At 38.0% G+C, this 13,274-nt stretch overlaps 1 protein-coding gene across 20 annotated transcripts in view; it reads right to left on the reverse strand.

Annotated features, from left to right (window-relative positions):
* Nucleotides 1–13,274, reverse strand: part of NRXN1 (neurexin 1) — a 678,674-nt gene that overhangs the window by 444,109 nt on the left and 221,291 nt on the right. The window lies entirely within an intron of this gene.

The following is a 13,274-nucleotide window of genomic DNA, read 5'->3' on the forward strand; positions in this document are numbered from 1 at the left end:
CTGGGATTATATGAAAACAGTAGAACTTAGAAAGCATTTTTTACCTTTGGCTATTTTTGGAGGACTATAAATTACAGAATCTGAATGCTTTTTCTTAACAGGACTAAACACAAACTGCAACTGTTTCAAACTTGAAATGAACTTATGTTATCTACAGTGAACAAAGGAGAACTGAAAAACCATTATTAGCAGGGACCCTTAGAAAACAAAAGGAACTTGAAGCAAATACAGACCATGTGGCTTCACTATATAAAGTTAGGTAAAATGTTCAGATACTAACCTTTATGTTCATCTGTTATTTGAGAATGTTCCCACTGAAATGGGCAGTGGGTTTATGGGTGTTCCTGTCTTTTGTTGTCACCACTGCACTCCATAATGCCTGTATAATTCTGAAGCAATGGGCATTTCTTACCCTGTCCCACTCTCTGAATTTATTAAGCTCATGCCCCTACGCTTGCATTTACATTGAAGCTCCATTTATTAATAGCTTTGTAATTCTTTACTGGGGCATTTATTTGGCAGAAATCCAGGGTATACACAGTATTATTTCTTTTTTACTTTGCAGCTAAAGAAAATGCAGCATCCCCCAAGAAGTGTGTGGCAGGCATGCTAACAGCACAGCTCTGCCAGAGTGTTACCAAGGCAGTCGCCTCAAGCCAGAACATTTTGTACACATCTACTTAAACCAGAAGAGCAACAATAGGGGTGGGTGAGTATTAAATGTTCATACTTACATGTAAGTCACGAGGCAAAAGACAGAACCAGTCCAGAAGTTCTGTCATCATGATCTTGGCCATTAGCCATACTTTTGCTAGAACCATTATATCAGCCTAACATAAGGAAACTTTACACAGCTCCATGCCTGCAGCAGGACAGTTGGAAAGGCTGCCCCTTTCACAGAGAATAAGCTGGAGATGACCATACTCACCTGAGAAGGTAGCAAAGAAATTTTATTCTCCTGAAGAACCAAACATTGTCTCCCATATTGTGAACACAGGATCAGGGTGTCTGCCCATACAAAGTGCCTGTCACTCATCTGTAAGAAGCCAGCTTTGACCCCAAAGCATATTTTAAAAAGAATAACCTGCTTGGCTATCAAGTAACACTGTTTCTGGAAAACTACATAATTTCCAGCTACAAAACTGAGAAAAATCTGTTTCTGTCAAGAGAAGAACGCTTGTGCTCCAAGAGGAGCACAACACAAACAGCCCCTCAGCAGAAGACTCCAATCAGAGAACAGGAAGATGGTATATCAGACATTCCAGTCATTTTCCTGCTAACCAAACAAAGAGCGACACATGACACACATACCTTTCAAACACTAAGAGTAGGGGCTGCTGCTCATTGTTTAATTGCTAGAGACTTAAGCAAGCAAAAGTCTGAGTGAAGTACCATACCACACCATAACTCCTGACTTAAGCACAAAGAATCAGTACAAAGACTAGTTTGCCAACAAAAGGAACCTAAGAGATGTTGCAAATACTACACAAGCAGCATGCCCTCAGCTTCATGTTGAACAGCAGAAGTCCAGGCAAGAGCACTTAGATGTTTTGATGAAGAAGTTGATGAGAGTGAGTGAATGAATGAAATCTATGAGAGTAAAAGTGTGACCTGATGAAATAATTTACTTGGATAGTTTGCTACCGAAGGAAAAACGAAAAAATCACTTCCCCTCTCAAATGCTTTCAAAGTTTTGTTTAGTTAATTGAACTTCTCAGTTGGGTTTGACTACAAGTTAGCAAAACTTAGGGTAAATCTATAAAAGCAGAACTCCAGTGTTTTATGCAGAAGCCCAATGGTTTTCTAAATTAGTGCCTCTGTTGCACCGAAATGAAACAGAAATCAAGAAAATTAAAACATGATAAACAGCAATTACAACAGAACTTCAACAAGCAGAAATCCATGCTCCACGACCAACACAACATTTTGGGGGGTGTGTGTGTGCGCGCGTGTGTGTGTGCTCAAAGTTTTGATTCAGGCCTCTCTTCAGTTCCTCTGTTTGAACTACATATGGTTTATAAACAAGGAGATTTCTATAAGCAATCACTGTATTATAAGTATGTAAATACATTTATTCTTTTGCCAGGGTACTTCGAGCATAACAGAAGTGGCACAGGCTGGGCTAGAACTTCCCTAAGATCATTAGAACACAAATTCCGTGATTCCTTTTCACTTTTGACACAGCGTTATGATGAAGTCTGATAAAGGGAAAAAGTACAATTCCAGGTTTGGACAGTGCTAGTAAATGACATTAATCAATGGAAATTATTTGTAAACAGGAATACTCTTGTAGAAAAAGCTAAAGTTAAGAAGGATTTGGGGGGAATGCAAGCAAAATTAATTCTACTCACAAGAAAAACCTTTGCAGGCCAAGGTATAAAACTTCATTTACAAAATTGAAACTATAAAACTAACAGCACAAAGATGCCTGCACACAACTGTTTACAAGCAGGGAATTTACACTACACATCAGCAGTTAAGGCCAAAGCTGTAAATACCATCAATGAATTCAAGGGGCAGCCAGCATTTTGCTATTGCTGGGAGTGGAGAAGGATTAAAGACAAGCTGGCTGGGCAGGTCACTGAGGTTAATACAAATGTAAAGCACCACACATCCTCTGAACTAAGCTTTAAATCTCACAACTTCACAAGCCCTTATGTGCTGGTTGTTAATAAAGTCTCTAAGTTGTCAAAGCACAGTATTTCAATGGTCTGCTTAAAACAGCTATTTCTTTTCTCGTAAGTACAGATTGTTCCTTCCTACGTTGTATTTTAAATAAATACTTCTAAATATTAACCTTAATTTAATGACACTGTAGTAGGTAGCTTTTTCCTTAACCTATCCCTGTAACTAACAGAAGTGGATCCATGTCCTATTTATTATTCCATATTAATGCAGAGATTTTAAACACGGCCATGCAAGTGGTTCTGGTAAGTGTGATATAATGCTGCAAAAGAACATAAAAATCTAAGCCAGTTTCCAGTCTTCCTGAGCCTCTGCAGAATGCCCAATAGGTGCACTGTTTTCTGCAGGGATGACATTGACAGTAAAGGTGGAAGATCTTTGATGCTTCAAAAGCTGGAGCACCTCTGCTATGGAGCCAGGCTGAGAGAGCTGGGCTGGTTCAGCCTGGAGAAGGCTCCAGGGAGACCTTCGAGCAGCTTCCAGTGCCTAAAGAAGCTGAAAAGAAATTCAGAGAGGGGCTTTTAACAAGGGCCTGTAGGGACAAGAAAAGGGAGAATGGCTTTAACCTGACAGAGGGGAGATTGAGATGAGACATCAGGATGAAATTCTTTCCAGGACAGTGAGGCCTGGCACAGATTGCCCAGAGAAGCTGTGGCTGCCCCATCCCTGGCAGTATTTAAGGCCAGGTTGGACAGGACTTGGAGCAACGTGGTCTAGTGGAAGGTGTCCCTGCCCAGCAGGAGGTTGGAACAGGATGAGCTCTAAGATCCCTTCCAACACAGATCATTCATGATTCTATTTTATGACTTAAATCATCTGAACCTAAAAGACTATGGGACAGCAGAGATCAAAGATACACATCCGTTTTGATAAGCAAGTGACACAGGCCTTCCACAGCTCAGGGAACTAGTTATATTGACTGTGTAAAAGGAAAGATTCTCCCTATTTGCAGTCCTTATTTTTTCCCACTATTTCTTGGTGGTTGTTCTTTTTTTCCGATAATGCTCATGCAATCAAAAAAACTTATTTTAAAAACACATTTATGAATAAGAACTGTTATAAACTGCCATGTAATAACTCATAAAATACAGAATGTTCTTGGGCAAAATTGTATTTCAAATCACGTTATCTTTCTATGCACACAAACTGCAGAAGAAGCATTATGCCAAAACATGACCTTTTCAAAAAATTGAGAATAGATCCTTCCACTTCCACAGTTACTTCATATAGCTTCTCCAGATGAAGTGCATACATTTTTCCAACACCAAAATACAGTTTATAGTGCCTGCCTTCTCACTAGAAATGGCATCTTTTTTCTTTCATCTCTATACCAGTGACTACCTCCTCAAAATTATGTTGGTATTACATGAACTAAATCCCCCTGACCTGCAGTAATGAAGTCACTTACTGAAGAAGCATCTTCACAAAGATGTCTCCATCACAATGTTAGCACAACTTGCATTTTATCTGGTTTTCTCCCCTTGAACGTTGAAATTGTTACTCACACATTACCTTCTCTGCTTGTCTTAGCAACCAAAGTACTTATTAATCTGCTATTGCTCAATTCTGCTGTCCCAAGTCACTCAGGGGAAAACTCTGAGCCCAGAGATGTCTAGGCATAAGTCTGTCAGACATTTCCTCAAAGTCAACTTGCAATAGATAGTAAATACTGAGATTTAGGCTTCACGTCTGTCTGGAGACTACTTATTTTTCATATGCAAAGTAACTATGAGAGTGGAAAGATAAAATGAGAAATAAAATCAATGACTTCAAGATTGCATGGAAAAAAGAAGCAAGATCAGTCATTAATGAAAACAAAAAGAAGTATTATACAAGGCAAGGCAGTACAGACACAGACATTGTCATTGTGAAGGCAGATGGAGGATGTCAGAATTAGAACAGCTGCAGAAAGCTGATGATACCAAATTTGCATTCAAATTCAAGCCTGAGTTTTCTTGAGAAGCACAGACTGTTTTCAGAGAAGAAGGCAGACAGGAACCCTAAAAATCCAACAAGTACCAAAACCTAAAATAACCACCAAGTTCCTTAGAAAAAAATTAGAATAAGTTAGAAAATTACAGAAAATAATGCTTATATTCTTATTTGAGAACATGCAACTTCACTGATCTTTAAGTATTACCATAAAAGAAGACTTTTTTTCCCTCAAGAGAAGTAGCTGCATCAACTCTGTAAGCATTAATGAATATTCTTAGCCAAAGAAAAATGGCAAGTTTCATACTGTTTTCAGGTATTCCACTCAACAATTACAAATTATTTCAACATTTTCTAGCTAGAAACATAGCTTCTTAAAATGTCCTGTTCCAGTCAGAACTTCTGTTTCTGAAAAAGCTCCATTTCTGTTCAGCTTCAGGCAGTTCTATTCTACTTTCCAAACATTGTTTCTTCCATCAAACAGAAATCCACTAACCTGTACCAAGAGCCACTCTGGAGGGATCCAGACTAGGTTGCTTCTATACATACATATATATATATATATAGTTATATGTATATATATATAAAACTAAACACAGCAATGACATGCAAGTTGCAGTCATTCAGGAAAAACAAAGAGATGTGAACATTCACTGGCAGAACACCCACTGCATCCTGACATTGCTCCAAATCCACAAGTTCAGTTCCAGTCAGTGCACTTACTACAGAGGCTGTCCTCAATTCATCTACTCCAAAGTGGCTGGTGAAACGGCCTGGGAAGTCCAAGAGGTGATGAGAGCCGCATTGCTTACTTCTCTATGGCCAAATGCCTATTGAGATATATCTTGATCTTACCAACAGAGGATACCATTTAGAGTCAGGCTTTGGCCTCTTAAAATCTGGGGAAAGTCAATTATAGAATTAATGTAAAATCTTTTTATTCTCACTGGTGATATGATAAGCAACTCTAATAAGATCAGTTTGGGTGTCAGGTCAGCACAAGCATTTCAGCTTACAGTGCTTCACTGTGTCAGGACTTCACGTCCCAAACAACCAAATACAATCAATCACAACCCTAGAATCTCAGTTTGGAAGGGATCATCTGGTCCAACTTTCCTCGGTAAAGCATGACCTAGATGATGTCACAGCACCTTGTCCAGCTGAATCTTAAGTGTCTACTAATGCAAAATGCTGTTTTAAGTGAATACATGATACAGATATTAATTAACTTTAAAAGCAGCCAGTAAGCTGTTAGCCTTCAATAAGCAAAATAACCACAAGTCCTGACCTTTTAGATTCAAATTATTTAATAAACCTGCATAGAAACATTTTAATAATGCCATATAATATTGGGATCACCTACCACTCTACCAGCAGTCAAGGAAAAACGCATGTCATGGTTACACTAAACCTCCATGTACCTAAAATTTGGCAAAGATTTTACTCCTGACCCTTAGGTACATTTACTTAGCAAGGCAACTTAGCTAGTTAGATTTTCAGTAAATCACACTAATACTTCTAACAGATTTTTTCCAATGCTCAGTTCATTATGATATCCATCGATCAAAAACCCTTGAAGACAGAACATAAGAGTTTTATGGCAGCTTTACAACGTCTCAAACCTTCAAAGCATCACAGATTATCTACAACATGTAAGAGGGCAAGAAACAGGGATATGTTTAAAGGTTACAGTAATCTTGTGGGGATTTGATCCTCTCCTATCTTCCTACATTTCAAAGTTCCTTAAACTCACACTATATTTTGGTCAACTTTAATGAAAACATTTAAATGAAGCTAATTTAGACAACCAAAACCATAACTAGAAAATATGTTACTGCTTTTCTTGCAAAGAGATGGGTTGTCTAAACATCCTCCCCTTCCACAGAGGGGTTCTCCTCTTCCTTGCATGAAGTCACATCACAAAGGTTTTGGGGAAATAGCGTTTAGAACAAGATCAGTCAAGTTCTTCAGTGGAAGATGCATGTGCTGCTTTATGGAACTTAAGAGAAGCCTGAAAGGTGTAAATTTCTAATCTCTATCTTAATCCTCTCATCAGTTCTCACAGCGACACATACACTGATCTCCTTTGCTTCTGTCCAGCAGTGTGGATAACAGAGAATTACTTTTAGACTAGGTGTAATTCCCTGTATATCCAGAAATAAAACACCCACTCTCCAACACATCTATTTTGCCACCATTGCTGTCACCTTCTGATAATGCCAAAGCCACAGCTGCGTTCTGTAAGACAATCCCTGTCTGTACTGATGAATTTACAGTCTGCCTCATACACTTTTACTGGGCCAATGAAGAGACTCTGGCAATGGTGCATTATACCATGTAGAAATAGCACCTCTCTAAACTTGTTTCCAATCTCAGACAAAAGACTTACTTTAGACTCTGCAATGCTGTTAATGGGTTGCACCACCAAATCTCATTACACTGCTGAAGATAAAGCCAAACACTGCAGGCTTCCACTCTCCTTGACTTTAAACCATTTGTCAGCATGGATCACAGGAAAACGCAGACCTCCCCAAGAACCAATACCAACTTCCTCATAGAAACAGCTATTTTGCTTTTGTACAACTGTCCCCAGTGCAGCTAACATGAGGAAGTAAATCCTTAAATTGCACATAATCAGACTTCATTAAACCGGCATTTAGCAGATCATTTACAACACTGTTACACATAAGCAGTATGCTCTTGACAACAGAAGTGGAAAACAATAGAAACATCCTTTAAAAAGGCTACATTCCTCAACCTAGAAAATGGATAATTCAAAGTCCCAGAATGCTTTAGATACTGCTTTTCAGCAAGTCTGTTCTATTAGTTGGAGTACTAGATCTAAAAAAGCCCAAACTAATAAACCCCACACAACAGACCCAGGATAGCCAAGATCTTATTTCAAAGATGTTATCAGAAAACTGTATTGTTCTTTATGCCATATTTAAAACAGCATCATATTGAAGACTCCTGCTATTAAATGACAAAATTTTAATTTATAGAGGAAATTAGAGCAAGATAGGTCTTAATCATTCATTAATTATCCATGTGGTGACAAACTGAAGTGAACCAAGACTGGATATTTTGCATACGAAAGTGACAACAATATTAGACATTACAGGACTAAAGGAATTTTTTTACAATGCTGGATAAAAGCTACTGCTATTTTTAAGATGCTTAAATAAATGAACAGAATTTTATTTAAAAATATGTTTATCACCACATAAAAAGAAAAGCCTTGCATGCTAGGTACAGACAAAAAGAAAGAGGATTGGACTCTACTGTTACAGATTTCAGATTCTCAAATATAATCTGTTCAGGCCTCACTTTATGGTGGTATTACTGCTAGAAGAATCAATTATTCTGGGGGGATCCTTCAGTTTCCCAGCAGAAAGTTCCTTCCTAAAAAAACCCATCCACGTGCTCTTCTTGTCCATGAGAACAAATCTTACCTCTTCAAGCTCAACTACAACTATACATCTCTTACAATCCCATTACAGCCTCTTAAATTTGAATTCTTCCACCTTTCTACTGCATGCTCCAAACTGGCTCAGCACCACCTACTATTTACTATATTTCTCTTTACTGCGCGTCCATCTATTGCTTAATCCCACATTCCCTACTTCAGTCCTACTCTAATGTTGTGAACTGAAAGTTAAATTACAGATACTCAACAGGGTGAGGAGAGAAAGGAACAGAATTACCTTTGGCAGCTACCAAAATGGTCACAAGGCTACTACTACCCCCATAATCTTTGGAGTGATACATCTACAAGTTTGTTAGAGGTGGCACAGTTTGGGAGACTGTGATCTTTATGATTTATAACCAAAATATTTGGTAGTTTTGGTAGAACCATAAATTATTTCTGCTTTGGCTCAGTGCAAGCCCTCTGAAGCAATACATCCTGTGAACACACCCTGAAATCAACTCAATTGAGCACTGATTTACTCTACAGATACACAGCTGACCAAGCTCTGTCAGATTCATAACTCATACAGCTTGTATATAACATACATGATGCATTCTCAGAAAGGTGTACAAAACCACCAAAAGCTATCCAGACATATATGCTACCTGGAATAAAACAAAACAAACAAGCTGGACATATGGGAGATAAAGACAACCTGCATATGACTATCAGTTTTGAGTACTACAAACTAAGTCCTGTTTAAGAGAAACCTTTTGCCTACTTAACTTAAAGACTGCATTTCCCAGTGATATGTTAGGCCAGCTTGTACTATGAAAGCAAGTAGCTTAACATAAAATACCAGACAATTCAGTAACATATGATAAAAATTAAACATTTATATTCCAAACTCGTCCATATACGCTGCTGTTTTCATTCTTTTTTGGGGGGTGAGGGTAAGGTTTTGTTTGGGTTTTGTTTTGTTTTTTCTAAAAATATTAACTTCTTAGAAAAACAGACAGCAATTTAAAATTCAACACTGAACTTTCTGACATTGGTCCATAAATATTTAATGCTAGAAGAAATGCTAAATATATGCAAGTCTGCACAACTGGGGCTTTATTTAATTTTATCTAGCAATGAGCTGGAAAACAGCTTTTACAGTGAATTTAGTTGGGAACCATTTCCTAAACATCAAGTAGACAAGCAGAAAGCCAGAAAACAATGATAAAGTGATTCAGTTTGGGGCATATTCTCTTAGTACTCTTCCTACAAGTCTTGTTCCTGCAGTGCTGTTTTCTTTTACATTACTTATAGCTACTGAAATCAGTTGACAGCTGGCACCCAGTATTTAAAAAAATCATTAGACCAACTTTTCAGCATCACACTAGTTCAGGAAGGCATGGCTCCTTAGGGGCCTGGGGGATTTTTTCCCCCTGTATTTGCAATTAAATCATATATAGAATACATTTAGTATTTTTCATATAGTAACAAACATTTGAGGCTGAGTGTGGAAAAAAGGTCAGGGCTACTGAGTTTAAAGTGGCTGAAGGAGGAGAGGGGCCGTTTCACTAACAAATAATCTTTAAGGTATAAGGAACAATTTGAACATGCTGGGATTCTAATGTTAAATACACTGTATTCTTGGAAGCAATTAAAACCAAAATTTGTTTAAAAAAAGAAGGAAAGAAAGCAAGACACCTAGAACACACACAGGATGAAAGAATTCCCTATTAGGAGAAATCCAAAGGATGCTTTTGAAGACAGGCCTTGAGAATGAGTAAACTAAGTTTGAAATTTAAGAGAAAACTGAAGACAAGAACAGTGTTTGGGGAAATGGAGAGAAATTCTGTTTTTTGTCCAATTTTCATAATGAAAACTCTGTCAAAATCTGAACCAGGTTAAGGAATTCTCAGATATGAAGTTGCAGTTTTTTGTTTTATTCTCGGTCACCCCACATTTCTGAGCAGCTGTGTTGAAAAGACTCTATCAAAAACTTCTCTGTGAAACTGTACTTGGTAATCCTTTACGTCCTGCCTATTGAGATTCATTGTATAAATTTAGCACAATTTTAACTCCAAAAAAACAACTTAAATGAAAGTCAAGGAAAGCAAATCCACAAGTTTTTCTAAATGCAAAATCAACACCATTTATAGCAAACGTTGCTGTCAGAAAGGATGTTGTGAAAGTTCCAGCTTTAACATTATCTCAGCTATCAGACAAATATATTCTACATCTGCTTCTCTTACAAAAACAGACATATCAAACAAAACATAGTGCAAACACATTAGCATCAGTGTTCAGACCTCAGCCTGTTATATTTAGACATTTGTGGGGTCTAGGTAAAGTCGACATGGCACTAATATTCAGGCTCCTAAGGCTTTTCTTATAAGCCTTTCACTATGTTATAAGTTTGGAAAGCTGGCTCAGTAAAAGCAAAGCCTACAATGAAGAGGATAATGAAAACAGTTTGGCAACATTCACCATAAAAAAAAATCAGAAATCTTTAACAACCACAGCTATTCCATGATTGGATTTTAACAGCAATCTAAGCACACAGGCAGTACAAGAAATCTGGAAAGGGAATTTTGACAAGGACATGTGATAGGACAAGGAGCAATGGCTTTAAACTGACAGAGGGGAAACTGAGATTAGAGATTAGGAAGAAATTCTTTTCAGGGCAATGAGGCCCTAACACAGGTTTGCTCAGAGAAGCTGTGGCTGCCCCATCCCTGGCAGTGTTTAAGGCCAGGTTGGACAGGGCTTGGAGTAACGTGATTAAGTGGAAGGGGTTCCTGCTCCTAGCAGAGGTTTGGAACTCAATGAGATTTAATGTCCCTTCCAACCCATGCTATTCTATGACAGGATACAAAAGGTCCCCTCTTCCACCTTCATGAAAGAGTCACCTGCTTGACCAATCTAAGAACCACAGATGTGGTTCGTAATAAACACTATTACTCCTGAATAATCAAAGACTGATTATCGTGATGTGAGCTAGCTATTCAAAATGAATATACAGAAGAAGTACAGTGTTCTTTATAGCCCTGCATTATCACAAGATAGAAACACAGGATCAACCAGGTTGGACCTTCAAGATCATCAAGCCTGACCGTTTCCCCAGCACTGTCAAGGCCACCACTAAACCATGTCACTGAGGGCCTCATCTACACGGTTTGTGAACATTTCCAGGGATGGTGATTCCACCGCTGCCCTGGACAGCCTGTTCCAATGCCTGACTGCCCTTTTGGGGAAGCCATTGTTCCTAATATCCAAATGTTAGTAACTGACTTTTCTGTCAGGAACCATTAGCGATAACATATCACCACTGTCATAAAATCATAGCCCAGTCAGCAGTGTTCCTGAAGTATATTCATTTACTCTTGAATAGGCATATTTCTTCAATCACCCTCATTCAATGAAAAATTAATATTCAGGTCAACCAACATGACATACATTTGTGCTGTATTTGTCTATTGTTTGGAAAGAATTGGGAGTTATTTTCAGTTCTATATGTGCATGAACTTCAAACCATTTACACAAACAGCTACATGAGAGTAATATTAAAGGCACTGCTGTTTCTGTCACCTGAGTTTGAAAGGTAGAGAGCATCTCCAATTGTTACTCACAGGTAACAGAAGGATTTCAGTCTAAAAAAAACCCAAACAGTTAGAATAGCAACTTTTGGATGTTTTATACTGAAAATAATAGTAATAATGTTAATATATCTGCAAACTTCAGTGAGCACTAGACCAAGACCAATGTTCTATTTCAAAATCTTTTGTCTTCAATATTAAAAGTCTAAAATACATTAGAAGTATCACAAGTGTACTAAAAACTACCACAGCATTCCCTCTAAGCAATTAATTTGTTGATATGAAAGAAGATGCAAGTTTACCAGAAACTGCATAACAGTGTAGAATTTTACCCATTCAATGAACACAGGACTAAATCCACACCATTTGTATCATATATACAACCACTGGGAAACCATTCTCACTCATATGTTACCCTAACTTCAAAACTTTGGCCAACAGCAACTTCAAAATGACTGTGTGGCATCACAGTTGTGAACACAAAGGAGATCTGTTAAAAGGAGAAAACACCACCCTATCTTACCCATTTTTCATTATTCATCATTCTTTAGCAGGCAACAGTAGAGTGCTTAAAAAGGTAGAGGTTTCCAGTTGGAATCTCTAATGTTGACATTTCTACCGGGAATCTAAGGACAGGGTTTTTTGTTTCCTATGTTGAGATCACAAAGAGCTCTAAGAGTACTGCTGTAGTTTGAAGGCCAGATTTGATTCCAAAGCTGCTGTGTGGCGTATTTTCTTACTAAGCTGCATAATACTATTTCCAGCCATGCTCCAAGACAACATCATAGACCTGTACTGATCCAGACAACAGGTCACCTTGACCTGATTCATCTCCTCAATAATGCTTAAAGCAAGAGCACTTACACCTCCCCTCGAGATGAGTGAAACTATTTATCAAATTGCTTATGTAAATTGCCTTGAAAAGCCAACTTCAGAACATGGAAGTTCTGAAATAACAAGCGAGAGGTTGCTTGGCAATCTGATTTCTGTACTCATGCTTCAACATTACTTTACAGACTAAAATTCTGATCTCCCTCTTTACTTACAGAATAGATAAACAGAAAATGAATAACCAGCAAGTTCATGGTGTGGCCAGAGCTAAAGAAACTCAAACTTCTGAGCATTACACACCTAAACAACTTTCAAAGTCAGACCAGTCACATTCCTCTCCCTCTTTACAGAGCAGTTTAGACACTGATGACAACCAGGGCAGGAAAATCTGACACAGACCCTTGAATACAGAATTTCTACCCTATTTAGCACTTAATATAACAAAAATTTCTTAAACATTTTGTCAATTTGTGACATAGACAGGGATTAAAAGTGAGGAAGTTAGTGAGGGTACATTCTCTGCCTATTCTGTTCAAAGCAGAGGAAAGCCTTACTTCCTCTGCAAAGCTTGGCTACACAGCACTGATTAGCTCTCATTTCTTTTCTGCAGCTCAGTGAAGACTACCCTTCTGCCTGAAATTCATTTCTACTTATGGTTCTTATCTCAGTTTACTGTTCAGTTTAGCTAAGTCATAAACTGTTGCTGACCTTGCAATATGTATTTTTTGTGTCTACAGCTAAGAATTGCAACTGCTCAGGAAAACTAAATGGAGAAACCGTAATTGCTATTATCCTCCCTTCCCAACAGCAAAGAATGACAGAAAGCT

The sequence above is a fragment of the Melopsittacus undulatus genome, chromosome 3, assembly GCF_012275295.1.
Source record: "Melopsittacus undulatus isolate bMelUnd1 chromosome 3, bMelUnd1.mat.Z, whole genome shotgun sequence".
Taxonomy (NCBI): Eukaryota; Metazoa; Chordata; class Aves; order Psittaciformes; family Psittaculidae; genus Melopsittacus; species Melopsittacus undulatus.